Source organism: Mustela putorius, unplaced genomic scaffold (assembly GCF_011764305.1).
Source record: "Mustela putorius furo isolate JIRA1106 unplaced genomic scaffold, ASM1176430v1.1 tig00000759_pilon_pilon_pilon, whole genome shotgun sequence".
Classification (NCBI taxonomy): domain Eukaryota; kingdom Metazoa; phylum Chordata; class Mammalia; order Carnivora; family Mustelidae; genus Mustela; species Mustela putorius.
In genome coordinates this window covers 533852-560400 of record NW_025421467.1, presented here as the reverse complement: position 1 = coordinate 560400, position 26549 = coordinate 533852, and the positions used below count along the sequence as shown (strand labels likewise).

General features: G+C 36.8%; 1 pseudogene; it reads left to right on the top strand.

Annotated features, from left to right (window-relative positions):
• Nucleotides 1-253: 253 nt before the first annotated feature.
• LOC101675969 overlaps nt 254-26549 on the top strand; it is a 99546-nt pseudogene continuing 73250 nt past the window's right edge.

The following is a 26549-nucleotide window of genomic DNA, read 5'->3' as shown; positions in this document are numbered from 1 at the left end:
TTGAGAGTTCAACCACAATATGTAACCTAAAAGTAGAATCACTATCTTGTAGGTATACACACTTTTTTTAAACTATGTTAGTCACGTGTATACACACTTTCAAGTCCATAGACCTTATTAAAGTACTCTTCAAAGTAGATACACCAGACATGGTCGCTGCAATGCTTTGAGCTCCATAGAGTCAGCATCGGGGCAAGCGAGACTCAGACAGGCATGGGGCAACTCTGTGCTTCACGGAGGAAAATAATTAAACATGGGCAGAGAAAATCTGAAGAAGCCAAGAGGTAAAATGTCCTCATGTGCATCCTTTGTGCAAACTTGCTGAGAACACAAAGAAGCACCCAGAGGCTTCAGTCAACTTCTCAGAATTTTCTAAGAAGTGCTCAGAAAGGTGGAAGACCATGTCTGCTAAGAAAAATGAAAATTGGAAGACATGGCAAGGTGGACAAGAAAAGAAAGAGGAAAAGAAAACTTATATCCCCGCTAAGGGGGAAACAAACAGATGTTCAGGGATCCCAGTGCACTGGAGGCCTCCTCTGGCCTCTTCCTTGTTTTGTGCTGAGCTTCACCCAAAAATCAGAGAACATCCTGGCCTATCCGTTGGTGACATTGCAAAGAAATTGGGAGAGTGAAGTAACACTGCTGTATATGGCAAACAGCCTTATGAAAAGAAGGCTGCCAAGCTAAAGAAAAAAATATGTATAGGATATTGTTGCATATCCAGCTAAAGGAAAGTCTGATGTGGCAAAAAAGGGAGTTGTCAAGGCTGAAAAAAGCAAGAAAAAGAAGAGGAGGAAGACAAGGAAGATGAAGATGAAGAAGATGATGATGAATTAGTTGGTTCTAGCAGTTTTCTTCTTCTCTATAAAGCTTTTAAACTTGTTACACAGCTCACTCCTTTTAAAGAAAAAAAATCGAAATGTAAAAACAACATAAAACAAAAACAAAGCAGCTGTACCAATGTATCCTAAGACCAGCAGTTTTTGAAAGTTCTTATGTTCTGATATTAGTAAAATATCATATGACCAGTTTTTAAGGTTTAGTAATCTACTTTCATGAAATGTTGTCCCATTTCCTTTTAACTTTAATACATGTTTTGCTTCCCAATTCTTTATTGGTGGCTTGGATTGAAAATATTTTCACTGAGTAAGGGGCTTATCTATTTTATTTTATGGCTTTTTTGTACAGATCTTCTTTATTTTAAATAGCTAAAGTTATCAACATTTTTAAGCTTTGTGCTTCTTGAGTCTTGTGGAAGAGCTCTTTTCCGAACTTCCAACATCATAGTTATTCTTGTTACTTTTTTTTCACACGTTTCAATTTGTCCTTGTTTTTAATATATTTAGGATTTATTTTGTGTATGGTGGGAGGTAAGCTTACAAATTTATTTTTCCCATGTGCTTCATCAATTGTCCCATATGCTTCATCAGTTGTCTCACCATATCTATTATTTTATCTTTCACCATTGACTTGAAAGCCACTTCTTCCATGTGTTAATTTTTCATATACATACATGGCTATTTCTAGGCTCCCTATTCTGTTTACACTGATATATTTGTATATCCTTCTGCCAGTACAACATGTTTTAATTACTGTATCATTTATAACAACTCTTAATAAATGATAGAGTTAGTTCATTCTCTTTAATCTTCTTCCAATGTTTTCTTTTAGGTTTTTTTTTTTTTTGTCCCTTTAATTCATCCATAGAAATGTTTGAAACAGCTTTGCAAGTTCTGAGAAAATTTAAGATTTAGGTTGAACTAGGTTTTGTTTTGCTAGACTATTTTGGGGAGAAGCAAAATTTTAAAATATTGAGACTTCCTGACCAAAAAAATGGTATTATTCTCCATTTATTTAGATCTTCATATATATTCTTCAAGTATGTTTTTTAAATTTTTCTACAAAGTCATTTTATGTTAAATTTAATTTCACATATTTTATAGTTTTGTGGCTAAAAGAATACAGTGTTTTATTATTTATTTATTTATTTATTTATTTGACTTTCGGTAGGCTCCATGCCCAGCATAGAGTCCAGTGCAGAACTTGAACTTCAGTCCTCTGATCAACACCTGAGTTGAAATCAAGAGTCGGATGCTTAACTGACTAAAACACCCAGGAACCCCATAGGATGTTTTAAAATTACATTTCTAAACCAGTTTTCTCTGATGTATTCAAATGCTATTAATTCTTATATACAGATTTGTAGACAATATCCTTGATGGACTCTCTGATTACTTCTAATTTGTAAGTAGACTCTCTTAAATTTCATATGTATATAATCATACCATCTGTGACAATGGCACTTTGGTTTCTTATTTTTCCTTTCCCCATATCTCTTATTTATCTTCCATGTCATATTAAGCTTGTGAGGACCTCCTCAGCTGGTCTCTATTCAAATATTGTCTCTTCTCTTCTCCCATTCTTTCTATTTTCTTTCTGGAAATATATAAAATCTCTATATTTATAGATGACATACTTCTAGATCTATAGAAATATATGTAGATGACATAGAAAAAAAGAAAAATAATTCCTATTAGATGTATGTTGGATCATATAATTCAGTTGCAGCTATTCTATTGTACTTTCTTTTTAATATTTCATTTCCTATCTCTATGTTAACCTAGACAATGCCACAGGGCTACCTTTAAAGTCTTTGATTAACTCTTAATAAGAACCAAACCAGATATTTGATCCAACCATTCAAGTCTTAATTAATTATTACATTTTTATAATTTTGAAACATATTTTTTAATCTGCATGTCATATTCTTTTTTCATAGAGCCCTACTATTTCTTTATGGTTTTTATTACTTCTTTTAATACTTTGTTCATTTAAATCACTTTCAGATTATTTATTTATCTCATATTCTTGGGATGCTTATTTTATCCTTATTTTTCTCTGTTAATTTATCATTCAGGGTCTACTCTGGAAACAGAAACCATATCAGTAATTTGAATGGAGACAATTTTATATAAATAATTATTAATTAGTAAAGGCAGCTAACAACAAAACAGGATAAAAGAAGATTGTAAAGAATACACAAATAGCAAAAATAGAGAAGAGCTATTACCTCTAGAGTTGAGGGAGGTACTTAAGGTAGAAGCAAGTTTGGGAAAGGACCTCAACTATTCTTACCTCACCCCATCAAAGCTGAGATTTATACCTCGGCCTTGGAGAGGGTGTAATTAGAGCCTGCTGGGTAGTAGGGATTTCTGGGATAACATTGGTCAGAGCTCTTTCCCAGGAAGCTGCCACTGAGATGCCAGGAACATTTGCTGAGATACCATAGGCCAGAGCTGTTCCAATGAAAACTGCCTGCTAGGGTATGGGCAAATCTAAGATGGTATGTAGAAAACTGTACTTCAAGGTGCCAGAGAAACTCGGTGGAGGGTAAACTCTATTGAGTCTTCCACATAACATTGATAGCTGGGCCTTAGGAGATGAAAAAAAAAGAGTTCAAAACTGGGAAGAAAAGCCTCATCCCCTCCACTATGCCTTGCAGGACCCCTCCAGCACCCTCTTGAATCACCTGGCAAAGGGTCCAGTTCCATTATTAAAAAATCAAGACAGGAGGTAGACTTGGATCTGAGAACCACTAAGTTCACAACTGGTTATCTTGGTCAAGTTCATTAACTCTCAGTTTAATATAAACCCCAAAATAGTTCCATGAAATCAGTAGTATCCCCATTGTATATGAAAGAAAACTGAGGTTTACAGAAGTGATGTACTTGTCTACAGTCATCTATCTAGTAAGGTAGTCAAAATAAGACTTCACTCTGATAACGTGATTCCAGAACCCTCTCTTAACCCACTGCACTCTGCCTTCAAATTCACCTGAGTCATGCCAATTAGGAAACTGTTAACAGGTGTCCTGGCCTGGGCTGAAAAGGCAGCCATAAGAATGAGTAGGAGACCTTTCAGAATAAGATCTGACATTTCATAGACCAACTAAATATAATAGTTACTCCAGGATTCCAGCGTAACCTCAACTTCCAATGTTCTACCCTGTGATCCATAAGGGCATTTGCATTTTACAAACATAAGTTCAGAAAACAAGGGCTTTGTAAATCTAAGGTATACATAAAAGTCAAAAAATAAATCCTAAGAGTAGCATAAAACAAACTCTAGTATTCATCTAATATGATTTTATATAAGATTTATAGCTAATAGTTAGGTTTATATGTAACAATTACACAAATACACACACACACACACACACACACACGTATATACCCTCCAGCACAATATTCTTAGGTCTCAGTTTGTTTTTACATATGCTATAAATATTCTTAAATTGACTGAAAAAGAGAACATGTGCACAATTTTATATAAATGTGAACTCCTGTTCAAGTTGTTGTTTGCTTAGCTTTTCTCAGCCTTCTTTGGCTTTTAGTGTCAAAAGATCAATATACAATAATAAAAGCATTTGAGAGGATGTCTAATTGGAGTTTATTTATCCTCTAGATATCCTCTCAATCACTTTTAATATTGTATATTGATCTTTTGATAGTAAAAGAAAAAACGAACTCAAGACCATCCCCTTTTCCAAAGTATCCACATACTAATCCCTAGAATTTGTGAATAAATTATGTTACATGGCAAGGGGGAATTAAGGTTCCAGATAGAATTAAGATTAGTAATCATCTATCTTGAGATGGGGAGATTATTCTGGATTATTCAAGTGAGCTCATTGTATTACCTCTAAAAAGGAACACAGCCTTGCATACAGCTTGATTTTAGCCTGTGACTCATTTTAAATTTCTGACCTCCATATCTGTAAATAATAAATTTGTGTTATTATAACTACTAACTTTGTTGTCATCCTTTACAGCACCTATAGAAAACTAATACATCCTTTCCCATCATCTGAATCACTGAAATTTTAGATTTAAAATCCTGAAATCCCTTTTCAAATAATAATCACAGGGATGAATTAATTGATCTTATTTATTGGGTCACACATCCAGAGTCTGTTCACATTGTAAGGTCTCCTCTTTGAATTTTCTCTTGTTTGTATGCAAATTAGTCCCCATGTCTAAGCCCTGCAGGTTCACATTCAGAATTGCTATTTTAAGATAATAATGTCATATTCACTCATTCAATTATTCAGTCAATAAGCATTTATACCTCTAGCTGGATCTCAGACACTAATACATTACTCATGCCCAATAGATGTTTCAACTTAGTATGTCCAAAATCAAATTCCTGATTTTCCTACCCAATCTATAATTTCCACCATCTTCTTCACTTCAGTAAATGCAAAATCCATTCTTCTACTTGCTCAAGCCAAAATGCTTGGAGTCATCCTTGACTCCTCTCTTTCCCTCACACTGCCCAACCAATCTATCAGCATATCCTGCCGGCCGTACATTCAAAATGTGCTCACTACTCACCACCTTCATGATCACCATCCATTCAAGCTACTATTCTCTCTTGCCTTAGAGCTTCTAACCATCCCTTCAGTCTATTCTCCAATAGCAGCCAGACCCATCACACTGAAAACATAAGTCTGACCCCTTCACTCCTCTGCTCAACAATTCCCATCTCTCCTATCTCACTTGGAGTAACAGAAGCCCTGCTACCTCCTCTGCTGTCCACTATCATGTCTATGATGCTTTACAGTACTCACTCAGCTCTAGGAATACAAGTCTTCCTGGAACAAGTCACACTGCTGCTTCAGGGACACTGTTTGCTGCTCCCTCCCCATGCCTCATTCCCCCAGTGAGGCCTTTCTTGCCCACTTTTTAAAAAAAGCATCCCATTCTCCTCTCAACCCTTGTCCTACTTGATACGTAACTTAACCTATTTCATTTTTCTCCATAGTACCCATCACTATCTGACAAATTATATATTTACTTGATTTGTTGATTGTCCAATTCCCCTCAACCCCACTAAAATATAAGCTCCATGAAATCAGAAAATATTTTTTCACTGCTTTACCCTCAGCACCTAGAATTGTACCTAGCACATAATAGGCACATACACAAATATTTTTGAATAAATAAATGAATCAATCAACCAATATTGAGCTTCTGCTATATAAATAACTGTTTCAGGCCCTAAGGATATGAAGATGACTGAAACACAATATTTGAAATTGAGGAATTCAGTCTAGAGCAGCACTGTTCAACAGAACTTTCTGTGATGATACAATGTTCAATATGGCAGCCACTAGCAAATGTGTCTACTGAGCACTCGAAATGTGGTTACTGTGACTGAGGAAATGAATTTTTATTGTATTTTATTTTAATTACTTTAAATTTAAACTGTCACATGTGGCTAGTGGCTACCATATTTGACAATACAGATGTAGAAGAGATAGAGAATTTACTTATAATACTGGTAAGAACGCAGTGGAACTAGTGTCACAGTAGAGACATGTAATAAAATGCTGTCTGAACCCAGAGAAGAGAGCCACTAATTCTGCCTGAGTTTAATTTCCTCCAATAGACACTCTAAGAGCACTTGCTGTTTTTCTCTCACACCATTTTGCATTGTTGTAATTACTATTTATTTACAGTGATTTACTTGATTTCAATCTTCCTTATTAAGGTATAAGAGCTAGGGCTGTGACTCTCTTTAGCTACTGACAGAATTCTTTGCACACAGTAGGTAAACAATAAACATTGGTTTGACTGACTGACAAGTGAGATAGTTATGGGAGCCTCCTTGAGGAGGTGACATTTGAGTTGGATCCTAAAGGATGAGTAGGGGTTTGCTAGGCTAGTACCAAGATAAGGTAGAAGGGTTGGTAGACAGAGAAAACAACAGGTACAAAGGCCAATAAGCATGGGAATTTCAGCACTTTCATTAGTGCCATAGGGAGTTCAATGTGGTTGTAATACATATTTAGATAGATGTACTCACTTCTTACTGCTTGACAGTTCAAGTTAACAATTTTGTGAGTAAGAAAATCCTAAATCCAGTATGAAATTAAGAGTTGGACAATTGTTTAGAGAACTGTTATAAAGTAGACTTAGAGGGGCGCCTGGGTGGCTCGGTTGATTGGGCAACTGCTTTTGGCTCAGGTCATGATCCCGGAGTCCCTAAATAGAGTCCCACATTGGGCTCCCTGCTTGGTGGGGAGTCTGCTTCTCCCTCTGACCCTTCACACTCTCGTGCTCGCTCTCTCTCTCATTCTCTCACTCTCTCTCTCAAATACATAAAATCTTTAAAAAAAAAATAATAACAAAGTAGACTTAGACTTTTTCAAATCTTTAGCCCATAATAGTCCTATAAGAAGTATAGACTAAAATTTTTCTTTTTCATGGTTTAGAATATTATGATATTTCAGTTTATAGGGGCCTTAGAGATTATTTAACAGAAGACTTCTTTGGTCAGATGAGGAAATTAAGACTCAGAACACAGTAAATTAATACAGAGGTGGGACCATAATCCAGATGTTTTAGCTTCCATTCTGGAGTCATTACCAACACATGGCAAATACACAACCACTTTTCATCCCCTCACTCTGACACAAAGCAAGATACTGGTCCCACAATATGTCCATTAATAACATCTGATCAACTTTTAAAACATACAAGGAAAAGACTCCGTCATAAGTTCTCTATGAGAACTATCAAGGCTGCCCAATAGAAACAACCATTTTAAGTCTCAATAAATAGTAACAAACTTCAAAAGAGTTATTTTACTAGTGAAGTGTGAAATGAGTTACTATTTTTGCAAGCACAACAGGGTGAAAGTTCTGTGTAATATGTTAAAATGAAAATTGTACTACAAGTCTGGTATCCCATCCTGATTTAACCATTCTCTAACTGGGTTACCTACAGCAAATGGTTTAACTTCTCTGAGCCCCCATTTCTTAATTTCTCAAATGTGGGTGTTTGATTTCCAAGGTCCTGTCCAACTTTATGGTTTTCATGTGATTTTGCTGAGTTGGAAGAAAGAAAAAAGCAGCAGAACAAATTCTCACTTGGACGAGGTTTACTATGCTGTTTCTCTGCAGTCAAACCAACAATCTTTTTTTTTTTTTAATTTTTTATTTTTTATAAACATATATTTTTATCCCCAGGGGTACAGGTCTGTGAATCACCAGGTTTACACACTTCACAGCACTCACCAAAGCACATACCCTCCCCAATGTCCATAATCCCACCCCCTTCTCCCAAACCCCCTCCCCCCCGGCAACCCTCAGTTTGTTTTGTGAGATTAAGAGTCACTTATGGTTTGTCTCCCTCCCAATCCCATCTTGTTTCATTTATTCTTCTTCTACCCACTTAAGCCTCCATGTTGCATCACCACTTCCTCATATCAGGGAGATCATATGATAGTTGTCTTTCTCTGCTTGACTTATTTCGCTAAGCATGATACGCTCTAGTTCCATCCATGTTGTTGCAAATGGCAAGATTTCATTTCTTTTGATGGCTGCATAGTATTCCATTGTGTATATATACCACATCTTCTTGATCCATTCATCAAACCAACAATCTTAACAAAATATGACATCGTTGATATCTTTGTCGATCTCTATATCTATCAGACTATGTATGTCACATGCCCCAAAACAAGCACCAGTATTACATCCTTTTCAGTATTCTGCACTTGATGTGTGATCCAGAAATTTTGTTGACTTTGATGTCTCAGCATCTTACCCATTTGGTACCAGTATTCCAAGGTTCAAGATTCATTCTGAGCATTTCCCAGGGGTCTTACTTTGCAAGCTATGTGTCTTCATTACCAAGCTACTACCAATTTTTTACATTAAAAATATATTGACTTCCCCACATACAGGTTGAATAGAGGATATGTTTATCTGTCTTTGTGTTATCTTCCTTTACAATCTCTGAAGGTCCTGGAAAACAACAAGGCCTAATTCATAACAAACAAGAAAAAAATAGAAATAGTTTATTGCTATGGAGGCAGTTTTGCCTTATTACATGATATGCATATATGTGGGTCACCTTCGTTTCCACCACTGAAATATAAAACTTATGTATTTTTCACTAAGTTCCACCTTTCATGAACAAATGCAGGAAAAAATTCTCCTTTGACTATTTCTTTTAACACATATGATGTTGATCCCTACTTTCTTGAGCTCTCTTAGATACATACCTAAGAATTCACAATTTGTCTCTTAGAATATGAGAATAATCTGCAAGCACAATTAAGAACAGATGGTTAAAAACTTTAAGGTAGTATTTGCATAAAAAGATCATCTTACTCTGACACTGTAGAGTTTTATATTACTTTTAAGTGTTTTCCCTGAAAAGAGTACCTCCTTCCTTAACCAAAAGATAACAAAAAATTTGGCATATTTTTTTACTGAAAAGGAAACCATTCCTAGCAAAGGCACTATGGGAAAGAAAATAACACATAAAGGAATATGATACACTGTAAATAAAGATGTCATTTCTGCTCAAATGTACGAGAAACTTACACTAAATCTAATAGACTTTAGCCACTTCATTTTGTCAGTACCCAGAACAAACGTGAAGTAATTCAAAAGCCTCTGTACCAATATCATGTGCTTATTTAAATAAATAAATAAATAGATAGATAGATACAAACACTCCAAAGCGAGTTCATTGACTTACTCTCTTCTATAAATCATGGTAAATCAAGTTTGCTAGCTTAGTTGTCTTATGTTCCACTGCACTTCTGTCCTGTTCTGATTTACAGATAGAATGTTGGCATTAGCAAGTTTGTGAACAAGGTGATGGAAACAGTTAGGGAGAAAACTAATTAAAGCAGACATAAACTCTAAAGGAGGAGTCAAAGTTCAACCAGAAAAATCTAAAAATCTGGTCATTACAGAACTGACTGATAAAAAACAAATTCAAAAAATACAAATGGCCCATTCAGTAGAGCAGCCTGGATGATCCTGTTTTGTTTCACATAGAAATGGACCAACCAGACCACAGTTGATTGGACTATTGCTGATCATGTGAGATAAATGCAACCAAAAGTCAGCTAGCAGGGAGCTTCAAGATGACCAGGTATGAAAAGATTTGCCAGAAACAAAGAAAGGTCCAATAAGATTCTTAACATAAACAAAGTTCTAAACAGATTTTATTTCCAATAATTTGATTTGAATAAATGAAGAAAATTGGGCTATTAGCTATAAGAAATAAAGCTTTAAAGTGTTCTAAGATCAATGAACAGCTAAAAGCAAACTAGGGTCATAAAGAAATCAAAGATATTAGGAAGCACAAACCAAGAGTGAGCAAAAGCTGGACGTTGATAAAATGGGTGAAACAGTGAAGCAGTCATTTATTAGATGAGACAAAATGAGACATAAATTAAATAAGAGAAGATAAATGGAGAATCTAGAATCCCTAGAACTACGTTGGATCTTCCACTGATCCTGTGCTATTTTCATATTCTTGCATTTCTGTGACACTCTTTCTCTTATTTATTCTTCATAAAGTCCCTAATCACTTAAAATAGCCTGGAAATCAGAAATGCCTAATATGACCTTTGCCCATAAACTCTAGGGGTTTTATTTTCTCACTGATCTGTTAAAAAAATTCTTTACATATCAAATCTATAAATCTAAAATATGTGTTTATCATTTGGCTTTTAACAAAATAGTAGACAGCAGCCAGTTTTTGAGCAGCTACCATGCTCCATGCACTGTAAAAATCACTTTACAGGAATTATCTCGAGTCCTCAAAATAACCATATGATGAAAAAAGCTTAACACTAGGAGTTTGACAAACTTGTTTAAAGTCATTGAGCTAATAGAAGGAAAGAGTTGGAATAAAATTAGGTAAGCATCACCATTCTTTATTATAATAATTATTATTTTTATTATTATTAATTTTTATAAAATACACATAACATAAAATTTACCATCTTAACCATTTTTAAGGGTACAATTTGGTGACATTAAGTATAGTCATACTGTTGTGCAACCATCAGCACCATCTACCTCCAGAACTCTTTCATCTTACAAAACTGAAACTTTGTCTTTTAAACAGTAATTCCCCCATTTCCCACATTCCCACACACACCCTGGCAACCATTCTATTTTCTGTCCCTATGAATTTGACTACTCTGGCTATCTCATATTATATACAGAATTATGCTTTCAGAACTGGTTTATTTCACCTACATACATAGTGTCCTCAGTGTTCATCCATATTATAGCATGTGTCAGAATTTCCTTCCATTTTAAGGATAAATCATATTCCAAAATATATACCATACTTTATCCATTCATCTGTCAATGGATACTTGGGTTGCTTCTTAACCCTTGGATATTGTGAGTAATGCTACTATGTATACATATATCTCTATAAATCCTTGCTTTCGATTCTTTTGGATATATGCCAGAACAATTGCAGGATCATATGGTAATTCTATTTTTAACTTGGGGCTGGGTGGGGGGGGCGATTGCCATACTGTTTTGCATAGCAGCTGCAACATCCACAAAGGCTCTAATTTCTTCATACATTCACCAACGTTTGTTATATTCTGTTCTATTATTTTTATAGTAACCATCTATTCTTCTTTTCATTTCTGTGTTTGGAGTATGTTTAAAATTCAGAAGTTTTAAAATTTTTATGTAGATAAATTATCAATCTTAAGGTTTAAATATCTTGCTTCAAAACTTTTCCCCATTTCAAGATTATATAAATACTAATTTCTACTACATTTTCTGTGACTTCCTTAATCCATCTGGGATTAATCATGTGAAGTAGAAGCTAAACAATTATTCTTTGGTCTTAATGATTAGATAATTGTCCCAACGTCATTTTTAATAATCTATTTTCTCAACTGGTTTGAAATTCTATATTTATTATGCATTAATTAATTATATGTAAAAATAAATTTCTAAACTACTTATTTGTTTCAATACCATAAAAACATTGTTGACTATTATAGCTTTATGATGCATTAAAGTACCTGGTAGCACCAGTCTCATTTCATTACTCTTGTTTATCTAAAATATTCTAGGCTATGCTCACATGAGAGGTTTATACAGGTGTAAAACAGTACCACCTAACTTAATTTCATATCAAAGATATCACCACATTAGAGAATAATACAATATAATTAATGTGCACAATGATGACTCCAAAAATTATCACAAAAACGAAGTGTGCTTAACAGCATTGCCAGAAATAAAGCTAAAAAGAATATGATGAATTTTAGTGAGGTTTATGTAAAATAATAGCATTATAAAATAAAATTTCAGATCTTCCATATCTAAGAAACAGAGAGAATACTAATATTATACATGTGCAATTAAAAAAATAATCCTGAAGCACAGGGATGCATAGGTGGATATTAAGCCAAACTGCAGTTAGCACTTAGGGGTCATTAGTGCATCTTTTCCCAAGACATGAGATCTTTGAATCCTCCAAGGACTGTTGTACTTCCTTTCTCATCAAATCATGTAGAGTCATTATTTTCGTCCAGCTATGGCTTCTCTCCACTCTCATTCATATGATCGCTAAATAGTTCTTCCAGGTTGATAGCTATGATGCCCTTCCTGATCTCAAAGAACATGCCCCTCACCCATTTATAGCCTCTCTTTCCTGAATCACTTCCTTAAGATGACTAACCTCTCACAGACTTTGCATTATAATATCCAACAGGACATTCTTCCCTTGACCCTTTGCCACAGGTCTAGCATTATCATTTATACATCATTTGTCAAACATACTGAGTCAAAAAATGTTTTCCAAAATACAGATGGCATTAATAGAGGCCACAGAGGAAACTACACAAATTGTAGACACATTTATCTCAAGAAAGCATGGTAGAAGGCTCATTAACCAAGAAGATTTGCAGTATAAGGCACTAACATCTATTTGCGATGTATTCAGCAAAGAATCCAACACAGCAGGTTTCATTGACACAGAAGCTAAAGAAGCACCTTGAGCACAGAAATATATATTTTAACAGCATGTTGTGGCCCGGAAAGGGCAAGACTGAAAGCAGGGTGATGGCAACACTTCAAAAAGTAATGGAAACCTGAATCAAGTCAATGGCAGCAGGAATGTAGAGAAAGGCATGATGACTGGCTGAATATGAAGAGTAAGGCAGCAGTTTTCATCAATAACTCCTAAGATTATCCTTCAGTTTCTTCCACATATTAGTTTAGTAAATCTTTATTAAATGAATGAGTGAGTGGTTTGTTTAGAATCATATTCAGTGCTATTCAAAGGGGGTGTGTCTACAGATAAGATGTCAAATTATAGTTTGTTGCTGGTCCATAACAAGATAGGGAGTTCACGCCAGAAGGTAAGATAATTAGGTCATAAATTATAGTCTTTAATTCAGCAGATATTTTTATTGTTTCTATGAAGGATACAGTACATTGATTCACATTCTGTCATAACCTCTTAATTTCATTAGGAACTAGCACTTTAAAAAGTATTATGATTCTAGATCCTAAATAACAGGCAACTAAATGTGAATCATCTGGGAATCCAGAGGTGGTAATACCTTCTGATGATGTCTGTGGGATCAGTGCTAAACAAAGAAGCTCTTAATGCCACGGAGGGGTCTAGAACAGACCTGGAGATTACTGTGATTTTTCTGAGGAATGATTATTTGACTGATATGTGGGCATACTTGCAAAAGAGTTCTTGCCTTGAGCTCAGGGAAATGGCTATGCCAATATGTCTGTGACCTATGACTGGATTAATAACTATATTAATTGCCAAAAAAAGGTAAATTGGACCACATAATCTAATGATTATTTAAAATATCTCACTTCCTGAGCTGCAAGTATCAAAAAATTATATATAAAAAATTGGTTTGGTCATCTGCAGAACTTTTCTTGGTGGTTTGTGAATAGGAAATGGACTTCAGAAATTCATCATTCAATGAGTATGCTTCCAGCAGCATGTATAAAAAGTCCTAAACCAAACTGGCTCCCCCAAAGAGGGAACTTTCTTGCTCACATAAACGAAAGTCTGGAGGTGGGCTAGCCTTGGGCCTTGACTTAATACAATGACTCTAGCCACATACCCCTGCATTGCTCTAGGTTCTTCTCTCCTCCATGGGGACTTTACCCTAATATTGGCAGAAAAGTAATTACAACCATTCTGACCTTACACCCTTATTCTTTCCATGGTTCCCTCTGAAATGAGGGCAAGTCTTTTCCAGAAGTGTCCCTCCCTCAAATCTCCTTTCATGTCCCATTTGCCCAAATTGGAGTATGCACAAATTCTTGGACCAATCCCTCTAGCTGAGGGAATGACACGCATATTTAAGTCTGGCATCTAAAACAGACACTAGCTTGGGAGTAAGGCTTTACTGTGATTTTCTTAGACTAATTAGGGCTCATCCTTCTAGTTGAGGTCAGTGCCCCAAACCTCCTGCTTGCTGTGAAATGGATGACTCAACCCCTACATCCAATACAAGGTCCAACACAAACCTCATTAAGGAATAGAAAAACTACAGTGTAAACTAATAAAGACAAACAGTAATTTAGAATGTTATAACATGAAGAATGTCACAAGGGATGTTTTTGATAATAGATATTTCCAAAAGAAAAATAGTGCCTAAAAAGAACTGGGAGACTGTCAGTGTGTCTGAGTCTAAGTGACCAAAGAAAATTATGTTGTGATTCTAGAAGATGGATTCCAGTAATTTAGGCAGGAAATAACCGTAGGGCAAAGAAGGATTAACTCCAAGTTATATTAGCCTGAGGAGACTTCCCTTGGGCAAAACCTAATCTCTTTGCTGTAAATTCTATGCTCACCAAGCAACCTTCTGAATTATTATTTGTCCTTCTGAGTGGTTGACCCCCACAGAAACGGAGTACCTGCTGAAGAAATGCTCCTGATTTTAAAATGTTTTATTTCCCATGGTAAGTGGGCACTGTGGCTTATAAATCATTCTCTTTTGTATTTTGTTAGAGAGTTCTATCCTGCAAAGCTTGATCATACCATCAAAATAATAAAAGTGAGATCTCAGAAAGGAAAAGCTGAGGCTTAGACCCAGGACTATAATGTCTCCATCAAGGTATAATTCTGACAAGGCCTGGCCTGAATCTGCCACTAACATCTCCCTTACGTGGGAACTATAAAATATCTGAGCAGCGCAACATAAAATCCACCAAGCAGTCCACTGTTCTTTAATTGAACAGAGGGCTCTGAGAGAAGGACTTAAGTGTAGGGGTTATGAGTCAAGTCTTTAGAATAAATAAGATTTGGGGATACATTTTGGCTCCTCCTACCAACTGTGTGAACTTGAGCAAGTCATTTAACCTCCAAGACCCAGTAGCCCCAGTTATGAAGTGGTGAATATTTCAAAGTTGTTATAATGATTAAAGGAGATAAAGTTCACAGAGGGCCTAATGCAAAATTAATAGGTTTTTCTGTTGCTGCTTTCTTAGTATTGTGGCCCTTGTGTCAATATTATGTCCTCTGGGTTTGACTAAAAGGTATATGTTAACCTTGCTCAATACAGTGCTCTACAGTAAGAGTTCAGAGAATGTGGTGGAGTGAGTCAACTGGAGAAAATGGGAGACAAGTGTAATCTGAGACACCAATGTAATTTGTAACATCACATCTTGATCCAGATTAAATCAGTGTGAAGCCCCAGCATGGGTAAAGTCTGATTGTTGTCTGCTTCCTAATCAACTGGTATTAAAGTATCTATCTTATTTAGTTCTGAATTGTTTTTAAAAAGAAATTAGAAAACACCACAGAACATTAATTTACAAAAAGAAAAGGTCTGGAGCCTGTGTTATATGAGGAATAAAGAAATTGAGTATATTTAATCTTGAAATAAGAAACCAGGAGAGAAAAAGTGAGAAATGTCAGCCTTCCTCAAATATTTAAAGGATTGTCATGTAGAACAGGGAATAGAGAAAGTCTGTGTACTTTTTACTTGTCTGTCTTCCCCGTTAGACTAACAAATTTGAGAGAAGAGAATGCATTTCATCCATCACTGTATTCCCAGAAATTGGCTTGGTTCTGGCAACACAAGTACTCAAGAAGTACTTGTTGATTGAATAAAAGATGGATGGAGGGATGATGAGATGCATGGGTGATGGGATGGAGAGAGGGGCAGATGGAAAGGTATTGTTTAAAACATTATGTTGATGTCAGAATGAACATCAGAGATGAGAAAGCCAAAGTTCTAAAATAGTAAAAGGTTTTCTTAAGGTCACTCAGCGAATTTCTGTGAATGGTGACTACACCACAGCACCCTTGATATCTAGTTCTGTATTCTTCCTACTACTACTTTTTCTGTCAACTTCCTTTCATTCAAATCTGGTAGAACTGAAAGTATCATGATGAAAATATAATCCTAATGTAGGACTCTCTTGTAGGCTGAGTTACATACCCCCAAATTCATATGTGTATACCCTAACCCCCACTACCTCAGAATGCAACTGCATTTTGAGATAGGACTTTAAAGAGGTAATTAATGTAAAAGGAGGTCACAGGGCTGGTTTCAATCCAATATGACTTATGTCCTCATATGAGAAAATTACGAGACAGATACATACAGAGGTAAGGCCATGTGGAGACAAGAGGGAGTGGGTAAAAGGTGTGAAGGTGTTCAAAGATACAAACTTCCACTTATAAGATAAAATAAGTTCTGGAGATATAATGTATGTCCAGCATGGTGACCACAGTTAATAAATTGTATATTTGTAAACTGTTAAGAGAATAATTTTTAAAGTCCTCATTATAAGAAAAAAACTGTAACCTTGTGAAGTGATGGAGGTTGACTAAACTTATTGTGGTGATCATTTATCAATATACACAGGTATCTAATCACTATGTTATATAGAGATTAAACTATATGTGATATATATAGTGATAAAACTAATACAATGAGTCATGTCAATCATATCTCAATAAAACCAGAAGAAAAAGAAATAATTTTGTCACATACATATCTGTAATTATCTCTTCCTGCATGTCACCATCTTTCTAAATGCATACACATAAGAAGCAATCACCAAGCAGTCATGATAAATCTCTTAAAAATAAATAAATAGGGGCGCCTGGGTGGCTCAGTGGGTTAAGCCTCTGCCTTTAGCTCAGGTCATGATCTCAGGGTCCTAGGATCGAGCCCCACATCGGGCTCTCTGCTCAGCAGGGGGCCTGCTTCCTCTTCTCTCTCTGCCTGCCTCTCTGCCTACTTGTAATTTCTGTCTGTTGGGTAAATAAATAAAATCTTTTAATAAATAAATAAATAGATGGTTGATGATTCTACTCCATTCTAGAGCCATCTGACTCTAAGGATGATATATTTTTTTAAATGTGTACAAGCTTTTTTAGGCCTTCAGTAAAGTTACTGCAATTTTTGGCCTCCTAATAAAAATTGAAATTCGAATTACAAGACAAAAATGAGAACTCTATAAATTCATCTTCAGCATCTATACCAATTTGATTCATAGATTTTTTTAAAAATGAGAGAGGTCCACAGAAGAAACAACCATGCTGACACATTTATCTTGGATTTCTAGACTCCAGAACTGTGAAGAAATAAGTTATGGCAACCATAGAAAACTCAGAGCCCTTTCCTCATATAATGCATGTTCAATCTATTTAATTCAGCAGTTTTGTATTATAGCACTAAAGAAGTTTCTTTGATTTGCATATAGAGGCCTCTAGCGACTGCTGCCATGGACATTATAGACACTTTGGTATGTCCTCATTACAACACTGCATCTCCGTCACTTCAGTCTCAAAATAATCCCTATAACATTAAGATACTTAGGACATAGAGGCTTAGACTGATTCAGTGACCTATTCATAGACACTAAACTAGTATGTAGTATAATAGCCAAACTATGGAAAGAGCCCAGATGTCCATCGACAGATAAATGGATAAAGAAGATGTGGTATATATATATATACAATGGAATATTAGCCATCAAAAAGAATGAAATGTTGCAATTTGCAACAACATGGATGGAACTAGAGGATATTATGCTAAGCAAAATAAGTCAGAGAAAGACAAATATCATGTGATTTCATATGCAGAATTTAAGAAACAAAACAGAGGATCTTAGAGGAAGAGAAGGAAAAATAAAACAAGATAAAAACAGAGGGGAAGGCAAACATAAGAAACTCTTAACTATAGGCAACAAACTGAGGATTGCTGGAGGGAAGGGGGGATGGGGTAATAGGGTGATGGACATTAAGGAGGGCACTTGATGTAATGAGCACTGGGTGTTATATGCAACTGATGAATCACTAAATTCTACCCCTGAAACTAATAATATATTATATATTACCTAAATTGCATTAAAATAAAAAATAAGAAACTATTATGTGTAAAGGCACAGAATTCAAAGGCACGTCTTCTGAACCCCTCATTCTAAGAATAGTGGCAAATGTTTATCAAACGCATGCTATGTTCCAACTTTATGTTATGTACTTTACATCCATTATCTTATTTACTCCCTATAACAAACACATGGGCTAAGTGCTACCATCAGTCTGTGTTTTGTAGATATGGGAACAGAGAATTCTACAGGCTAAGTAAGTTTCCTATGATCATATATATATAACTGGTAAGATCATGCTTTGACCCCAAGCCACCTCTCTTCAGAGCTTGCATATTTAACCACTGTACCTTACCACCTCTAATTCATAACAGTCTTCTCTTCCTGGACCTCCTTCACATGTCAGCCTGGCATAATGCTTGCTTTCTCCAGCAAATGCTCCAGCTGTTGCTAAAATATCCATCCTCCATGCCCCCCACTTTGCAGAGCAGGTGCACGGAGCCCACCTCTGGAGTAAGGAACTCTCTGCCTTCTAAATGCAGTGGGTGACCTGGGGCTTGACATTTGATGTCATGACTGACAGTCTCCAATTAAACCATTTTAGAGCAGGAGGGGTTTGATGCTACTGTATTTTTTCAGTCTGAGCATTTGGTGGCTTTCCTCCTTGATTTGGGATCACAGCCAATGTAAAAACTGAAATCCTTTCTGACAACGTTTGCTGAATTGCCACAGTGTATTAGTCCAGATCCCCGTGGACTGCCTTTCTCTTTGTGCCAGCCTGTCACTGTAGAAGCAGCAAGGAGAGTGACCTAGTGCTTTTAGTCTAGACATACAGTCATCGGAGGCCCTCAGGTCTCTGGGCAAATTTACAAGCTTTTGAGACAAGGGCTTGTCTGATAACAAAACCAACACCTGATAAATGACACCCTAAAGATAGAGATCTCTGCAAAGCAATGTAGAACTGACAGTCTTCTTAGCATGTCATACTATTTCACCCCATTTGCTTTTGTTTGGTTTGATGATGTCAACCTTGTATCCAGAGCCCTCTTTCCAAATGATGTAGATTGTCCTCTTTGGTTCCAGAAGTGCCCTCACAGGCCCTCCCTCCAAACAGATAAAAGGTGTGCTCCCTCCATTCTTCCACTGCCTTTTGGAGTTACAGCTGATCTATCAGCAATCCCTGGAAGGTTGGTAGGAAAATCCTGCAGCTCTCGCCACCAAGACCCACCATACTCAGAGCAAACATGCCTAGGAAGAGGCCTGCAAAAGGAAATGACAGACAAATATGGATCTTTGTTTATGAGATCTCTATGTCCAGATTTCCATTCAGGGCTGAAGAGGGCTGCTACAAACAGGAAAGGGACAGAGTAGGGCATGAACACTAAGCTTAGTAAATGGCTTTAATAAATACCTCCCAAAATAAGCAAGCTGAAGCTAAGTTAAGGTCAAGAATACTTTTCTCTGTTTCTCTGTCTCTGTCTCGGCATCTCTCACATGTGCATGCACGTGTGCGCGCGCACGCGCACACACACACACGCCCCTGAAACTACCCATTTTATTTATGGAGTTCCTAGAATGCCGGATGATGTGGCAAGGTGTGAATTCCTTATAAAATGCAAACAGCCTGGGCAAGAAACCGTTGCAGACCATTCCAACCAGTCACTCTGGCTGCACTGCAAGCCCGGGCTCGAGAACTAAAAATCTATCTCAGATAATTGACATTTATTTGATTGAAACAGCAGGGTGCCCTCCATCACCATGGGAGGAGACCATATGGAAGAACAGTGCGAGTGGAGATAATGTTTGTCTACTGAGTGTGCCAATGTGTTTAGAGATTATTCACAGGGCTCTGGGGATTCCAGTATGATAATGTTTCAGCCAAATTAGAATCAGATTAATTGCTCTAATCTAATGGAAAGACAATGTTTATCAAATTATTGCTCTTTTCACCACATGATATTGCAGTGTCATTATTCTTTGGATTTAAGAAAGGAAATGAAAAGACTCTTGTAACACATCTGTTCAAGAGTTATATGATAGTGCTTCTCCCACTACACACAGGACTGAAATGCAGTTGGCAATTCTGTGAAGTAACCAATAAATTAAAGTAAAAGATCTGTAGTGGATAAATCTGCTGGAGTCCTATGATATCAGTTCATATTTTCATAAGACAATCTAAAGTCAATTAGCTTTTTCCAGATTTGAGAGATTTTGTTCTTCATATTATGTAGGGAGTGTTTTCCTCTATAAATGGGGAAGTACTTTTTTGAAAAACCCTAAGTGGTACTTACAACAAAATTCTAACACTCCTTTCCAAAATACCAAAATCAGTCCAATTTCTCAACACCCATAGAGGAAATGGGGCTCTATGGATGTGGAGGAGGGGGTGCAATCATCTGTGGCCTTAAGTCACAAAGCACCATCAGCTCCTCAGCACTAAAGGGCTTGTCCATTTTATAGCTCCACTCTGGCCCATCATTTGCATCCCTGGGAATTCTCAGAGGCTACAAACATCAACTAAGAGTCACTTTAGAGAGGTACAGAGAGTCACACATGAACCAAGGGCTTCAAAGAAAGGTACTGGTGATCAGCTGGTGCTTCCCAACACCTACTAGGCTGCACGCCCAGCTCCAACAGGGAATTTGGGAGGAGTTACAGAAGGATTTTTCTGCCATCCACATCTCCGTAGGGGACTCTGTTGGTCCCTGCAGAGCAGAGAGGAAGGATCAAGTGGCACGATTTGTATGTTCACTCTTCTGTGTACACTGATTATTTCAAAATAATAGCAGCACAAAGCCCTCAAGTGTTCAGGAAGGCTGTGGGGAGGTAACTGTCAGGATTCTGCTGGGCCACATGCCAGGTCAAACCCATTGCCTTTTCTTTTAGAGCTAGTGTCTTTTGCAGAAGGATCTTAGCAAGTGGGACCAGATAAAACAAAAGATGGAAATTATGTTCTTTATCATTAATTCTACATTATATGATACTTCTAATAAGATACTTCTAATATGATACTTCTAATAAGATATTTCTAATAAGTTAAGAGATCTTAACTTCACCTCCCTTTTGTGGTTGGCTCATCATACTTAATGATTACAAAACATTGTATCATTAAGTTTGAGGTCCTTTTAGTTATCTATCTCCCTCCCCAAAATAGTTTGTTATATTCTCCAATTCAAAATGACATAGTCACAAAATGATATAATCACAAGGGCTGAACAAAGATTCAGGTCCAGATTTTAATTTACACCATGGTTAACTTCTCAGTTGTACCTTAAAGACATTCCTAGAACTTGAAAAAATTGTTTTAAAAAGCATGATTAGACTATCGTTACTGAGTTGGTCTCAACAATATCTCAAATGTCATTGTAGACCACATTTGCGGGGTGTCGAGACAAGGTTAGGCATATGTGAATAGAGTCAATTGCTCTCTGATCTGTCCAAGCTCAAATTTGCTGTGATTTTCATGTTCCTGCCTCAACAATGGGCTCCCCTGGGTTAAAAAAGAGTTATTCTTGAGAAATAAATGAAGAATATCGTAGTTGTATTGATGCCTATGAAAACAGTGTATGTTTTCCAAGACAAAGCACAGAGCTGTAGATCTTCATTAATTACAATGCACTGGAACAAAAGCAAATGCAACCACTATAATTAACAATGCAATGCCTATAACCCCTGTCTAAATGCTTTCATTTCACTATAATTTAACAGTAAGAGCCTGAGAAATTATTTTAATCCTTATTTTTGCAATTCATTTTGAAAAGGTTGTGAGACTCAGTCTGAGGCATATTCATACATTCATTTACATTTTTATTTTAAATGGCTTCATTATCAAACTTCTTTAAACCCTACCCTATCATTTAGAACTGAATTCCAAAACTTTATTATAAACCAAGTATTTGAACTAACATCTGTGGGATTCATACAAATATTGTAATATGATGGGTATATATTTTACCTCTTTCTGTGGGAAAAAGAAATTCATTCTTAACTGAATCAAAGGAATTACTTCAGCAATATATTCAAGTAGTTATCAACTTGGGTAACTTATAACAAACATGGAAGAACAAGCTGCCAATACATAAATATTTACCTAATGTTTATACTGTATACATATTCAATACAAATAAGATGTCACCCTGGCCCACCAGTTAGAAAGGTAAAATAAATAGTAATGAAAAATTTTAGAAAACACTTACATGCTGATTTAAGTAGTTCTGTCACCATAATAGCAACTCAAGAGAGAGAAGTCAGTGTTAGAAAAAGTGAAAAGCTACCTTTAGAGAGAAAGTAGCACTGACATTACCTTAATAGCTAAATATGATTTCAATAGGTGGAGAGAAGAGTAAAAATAATAACAAAAGCAAAACACAATGAAGAGCAAGAGTAAAAGGACCACTTGCTGATAGAGGAAATACTTAAGAATAATCAAGAATAACATTGAAAAAATAGTGAGAGAGAATAGCCCATAGGAAATGTCAAAAACATGGAAATGGACCTAACTTGGTAGAGTAGTCAATGTTGAAAGCAATGAGGGAAAGTAATAAGTATGGGAACTTGGTAGCTAGATTATTTGGAAAAATGAAACCCTGGAATTAAAGAGGTAAAATAAGGAGCTGACAAGATTAGGACTTCAGCAATGGACTTCTAGGGAAGATGGTGAAATAGGAGGATCCTAAATGCAACTTATCCCATGGAAATACCTAGATAACACATGCATCAGCATTCATAACGCAGAAAACAACCTGAAGACAGAACAGACTCTCCACAGCTAAATGTAGAGAAGAGGCCATGTCAAAGAGGGTAGGAAGGGCAAAGACACAGTTGGGAAACAGGTCAAACTGCAGGAAAGTCCACAGGAGGCAGGGGTACTACGGGCACAGAGAAGAGAGAGGAACAGATGCCACACCAGGCACCCCAGGCACAGAGGACCCAGACTGAGATAAACTGGCTTTGAAAACCAGAGGGGTTTAACTTCACAAGTCCCTCACAACTAGTGGGGCTTAACAATTGGAACTTTAAGAATCAGTGGGGTCCAATCTGAGAGTCAGCAGGGCAGAGCCCCTACCCTTAAAGAGAAAACATAACAAACAGCCTCACTCAGATACTTCATAGGCGTAGTTTGAAAACACCTCGTATATATGTATGGCAGGGAGATTTATTTACTAATCTCTGAGCATGCGTTGAAAGGAAGGGATCTTTGGAAGACTTCTCTAAGAACAAAGAGCTGGTAGCACCATTTCCCTCCCCAGCCTCCCAGTCTAGATATATGGATATGTGTGGGAACCAGTGCAGTACAAACATTCTTCACCTAGTTTGCTAACAGCACCCTCCCACCCCCAAATTTTCCTGCACAGCTGCTCTCTCCAACCTGCACTCTGCAAGAGTTCTCCAGAGTTGCTCCAGGTCTCCTCCTACAGCAGACCAGCACAAACCTTGCTAACACTCCACCACATGTTCTCCTTCCAACCCAGCCTAGGCAGGAGTCCATCCAAAGCAGCACCACAAGTATGGCAGTATGCAAACAGCCCCAACAGGGGCCAGCACCACTCTGAAGTGACTCCTGTCCCAGGGAGAGGGGAACATAACACACACACCAGTTCAACTCTGGCCCCAGCAGTGGGCTGGGGGCAGATATCTGGTGTGACTACAGATTTTGTTCACCAATGAAAGTTTCTCAGGGGACAACACAGGGAGTGCACCCTGTAGTTCTGAACAATTGCAGTTCTAGCAAATGCCAGGTCTAACCCAACTCAAGGAGGCCCCAAACTGACCCATAAACAACACAGGAATCAAAACCTGCACATGACAGGCAAAGAGAGCCAATGCAGACAACTGGACTAAAGGCAAATGCTGCTCAGCCACAACAGTAGGGCACACACAAGAGATACCCCTAAAGCACCTGCCAAACACCCCTGAAGCACCAGGTTCTGGTGAACAAGGGACTCTGAAATGCAGGGCATTACAGGACCTCTTCTTCATAAGACTACACTTTCAAGGGCATGAGACATAGATGACTTTCCTAACACATGGATACAGACACAGAGAATTAGAAAAAAGGGAGGAAACAGAGGAATATATTCCAAATGAATACACAGGACAGAGAGACAAATCAAGAAACAAACTCTTAATTATAGAGAAAAAAACTGATGTTTAACAGAGGGGAGGGGTGAGGGGATGGGTTAAATAGATGATGGAAATTAAGGAGTACTCTTGTCATAATGAGCACAGAGTTATGTATGGAAGTATTGAATCACTATATTGTACACAGGAACTTAATATAACACTCTATGTTAACTAACTGGAATGAAGGAATGAATGAATGGAAGGGAGGGAGGGAGGAAGAAGGAAAGAGAGAGAGATGGAAGGGGAGAGAGAGAAAGAAAAGAAAAGAAGGAAAAGGAAGGAGGAAGGAGGGAGAAAAGAAAGAAAGAAAGAAAGAAAGAAAGAAAGAAAGAAAGAAAGAAAGATGGATGAACAAAATCACAGTAAGATAGCTAAATGAAATAGAGATAAGTATTATCTTTAATAGAGACTTTAAGTAATGGTCATAAAGATACTCATTGGATTTGAGAAAACTCAAGTAGAGGGTTTCAGTGAAACCCTCAATAAAGAGATAGAAAATACAAAAAAGAACCAATCAGGGATGAAGAACTCAATAACTGAATTAAAAATACACTGGAGGGAATAAATAGACTAGAAGAAGCAGAAGGACAGATCAGTGACTAGAGGACAGAGTAATAAAAAGCAATCAAGCTGAACAGGAGAAAAAAAAATGATAAAAAATAAGACTAGATTAAGAGAACTCAGCAACACCATCAAGCATACCAACATGCACATTATAGGGATCCCAGAAGAGAGAGAAAAGGGGGCAGATCCTTTACTTGAAGAAATAATAGCTGAAAAATATCTGAACCTGGGGAATGAAACAGAAATCTAAATTCAGGAGCACAGATCCCCCAACAAAATCAACCCAAGTAGGTCCACACCAGGATACATAGTAATTAAAGTGGCAAAAGAGGGGTGCCTGGGTGGCTCAGTGGATTATAGCCTCTGCCTTCAGCTCAGGTCATGATCCAGGGCCCTGGGATTGAGGCCCGCATCGGGCTCCCTGCTCAGCAGGAAGCCTTCTCTCTCTGCCTGTCTCTCTGCCTACTTGTGATCTCTCTCTCTGTCAAATAAATAAATGAAATCTTAAAAAAAAAAAATTTAAATGGCAAAAAGTAGAGATAAAGAGAGAATTTTTAAAGCAGCAAGAGGAAAGAAAACAGTTACATACATGGGAAACATTCTAAGGTTATCAGCTGATTTTGCCAACCAGAAGTGAGTATTATAATATATTCAAAGTGCTGAAAGAAAAAAAAAAACCTCCAGCCAAGAATACTTTATCCAGTAAGGCTATCATCCAGAATAGAAGGAGAGATAGAGTTTCCCAGACAAAAGTTAAAGGAATTCATGACCACTAACTCAGCCTTATAAGAAATGTCAAAGAGAATTCTTTTAGTGGAAAGTAAAGACCATAAGCAGAAGTAAGAAAAGTAGAAACAACAAAAGCAATAACATTAAGCCTGCCTATAAAAAAGCAGTCAAGGATTCACAAAATGAAAGAAAATCAGAAAACAGTGAGAGTAGAAAGAAAGAAACAGAGAACTAAAAAACAACCATAAAACAAGTAACAAAATGGCAGTAAGAATATACCTTTCAATAATTATTTGAATGTAAGTGAACTAAATGCTACAATCAAAAGATGTGGTGACAGAAAGGTTTGGAAAAAAAAAAAAAGACACATCTATAACCTGCCAACAGCAGATTCATTTTAGATCTAAAGACATAGGTAAATTGAAAGTGAAGGGATGGAAAAGCATTACCATGCAAATGGAAGTGAAAAGAAAGAGTAGATATATTGAACAAAAGAGACTTTAAAACAAAGATTGTAACAAGAGACAGTGGACACTACATAATCTTAAGGGGAACAATCCAACAAGAAGATATAACAATTATAAAAATTATAAATATTCATGCACGCAACATAGGAGCACCCAAATACATAAAACAGTTAATAACAAACATAAAGGAGGTAACCAGTAGTAATACAATATGAGTAAGACTTTAATACCATTTGCATCAATGGACAGATCACCTAAAATCCACAAGGAAAGAGTGGCTTTCTTTGAATGACACATTGGACCAGATGGATCAAACAGATTCATTCAGAACTTTCCATCTTAAAACAGCAGAATATACATTCTTTTCAAGTGCACATGCAACATTGTCCAGAATAGATGACATGTTAGGCCAACAAAAAGAGTCTCAGCAAATTCAAAAAGATTGACGTTGTAAGATGCATCTTTTCTAACCACAACACTATGAAACAAGAAAT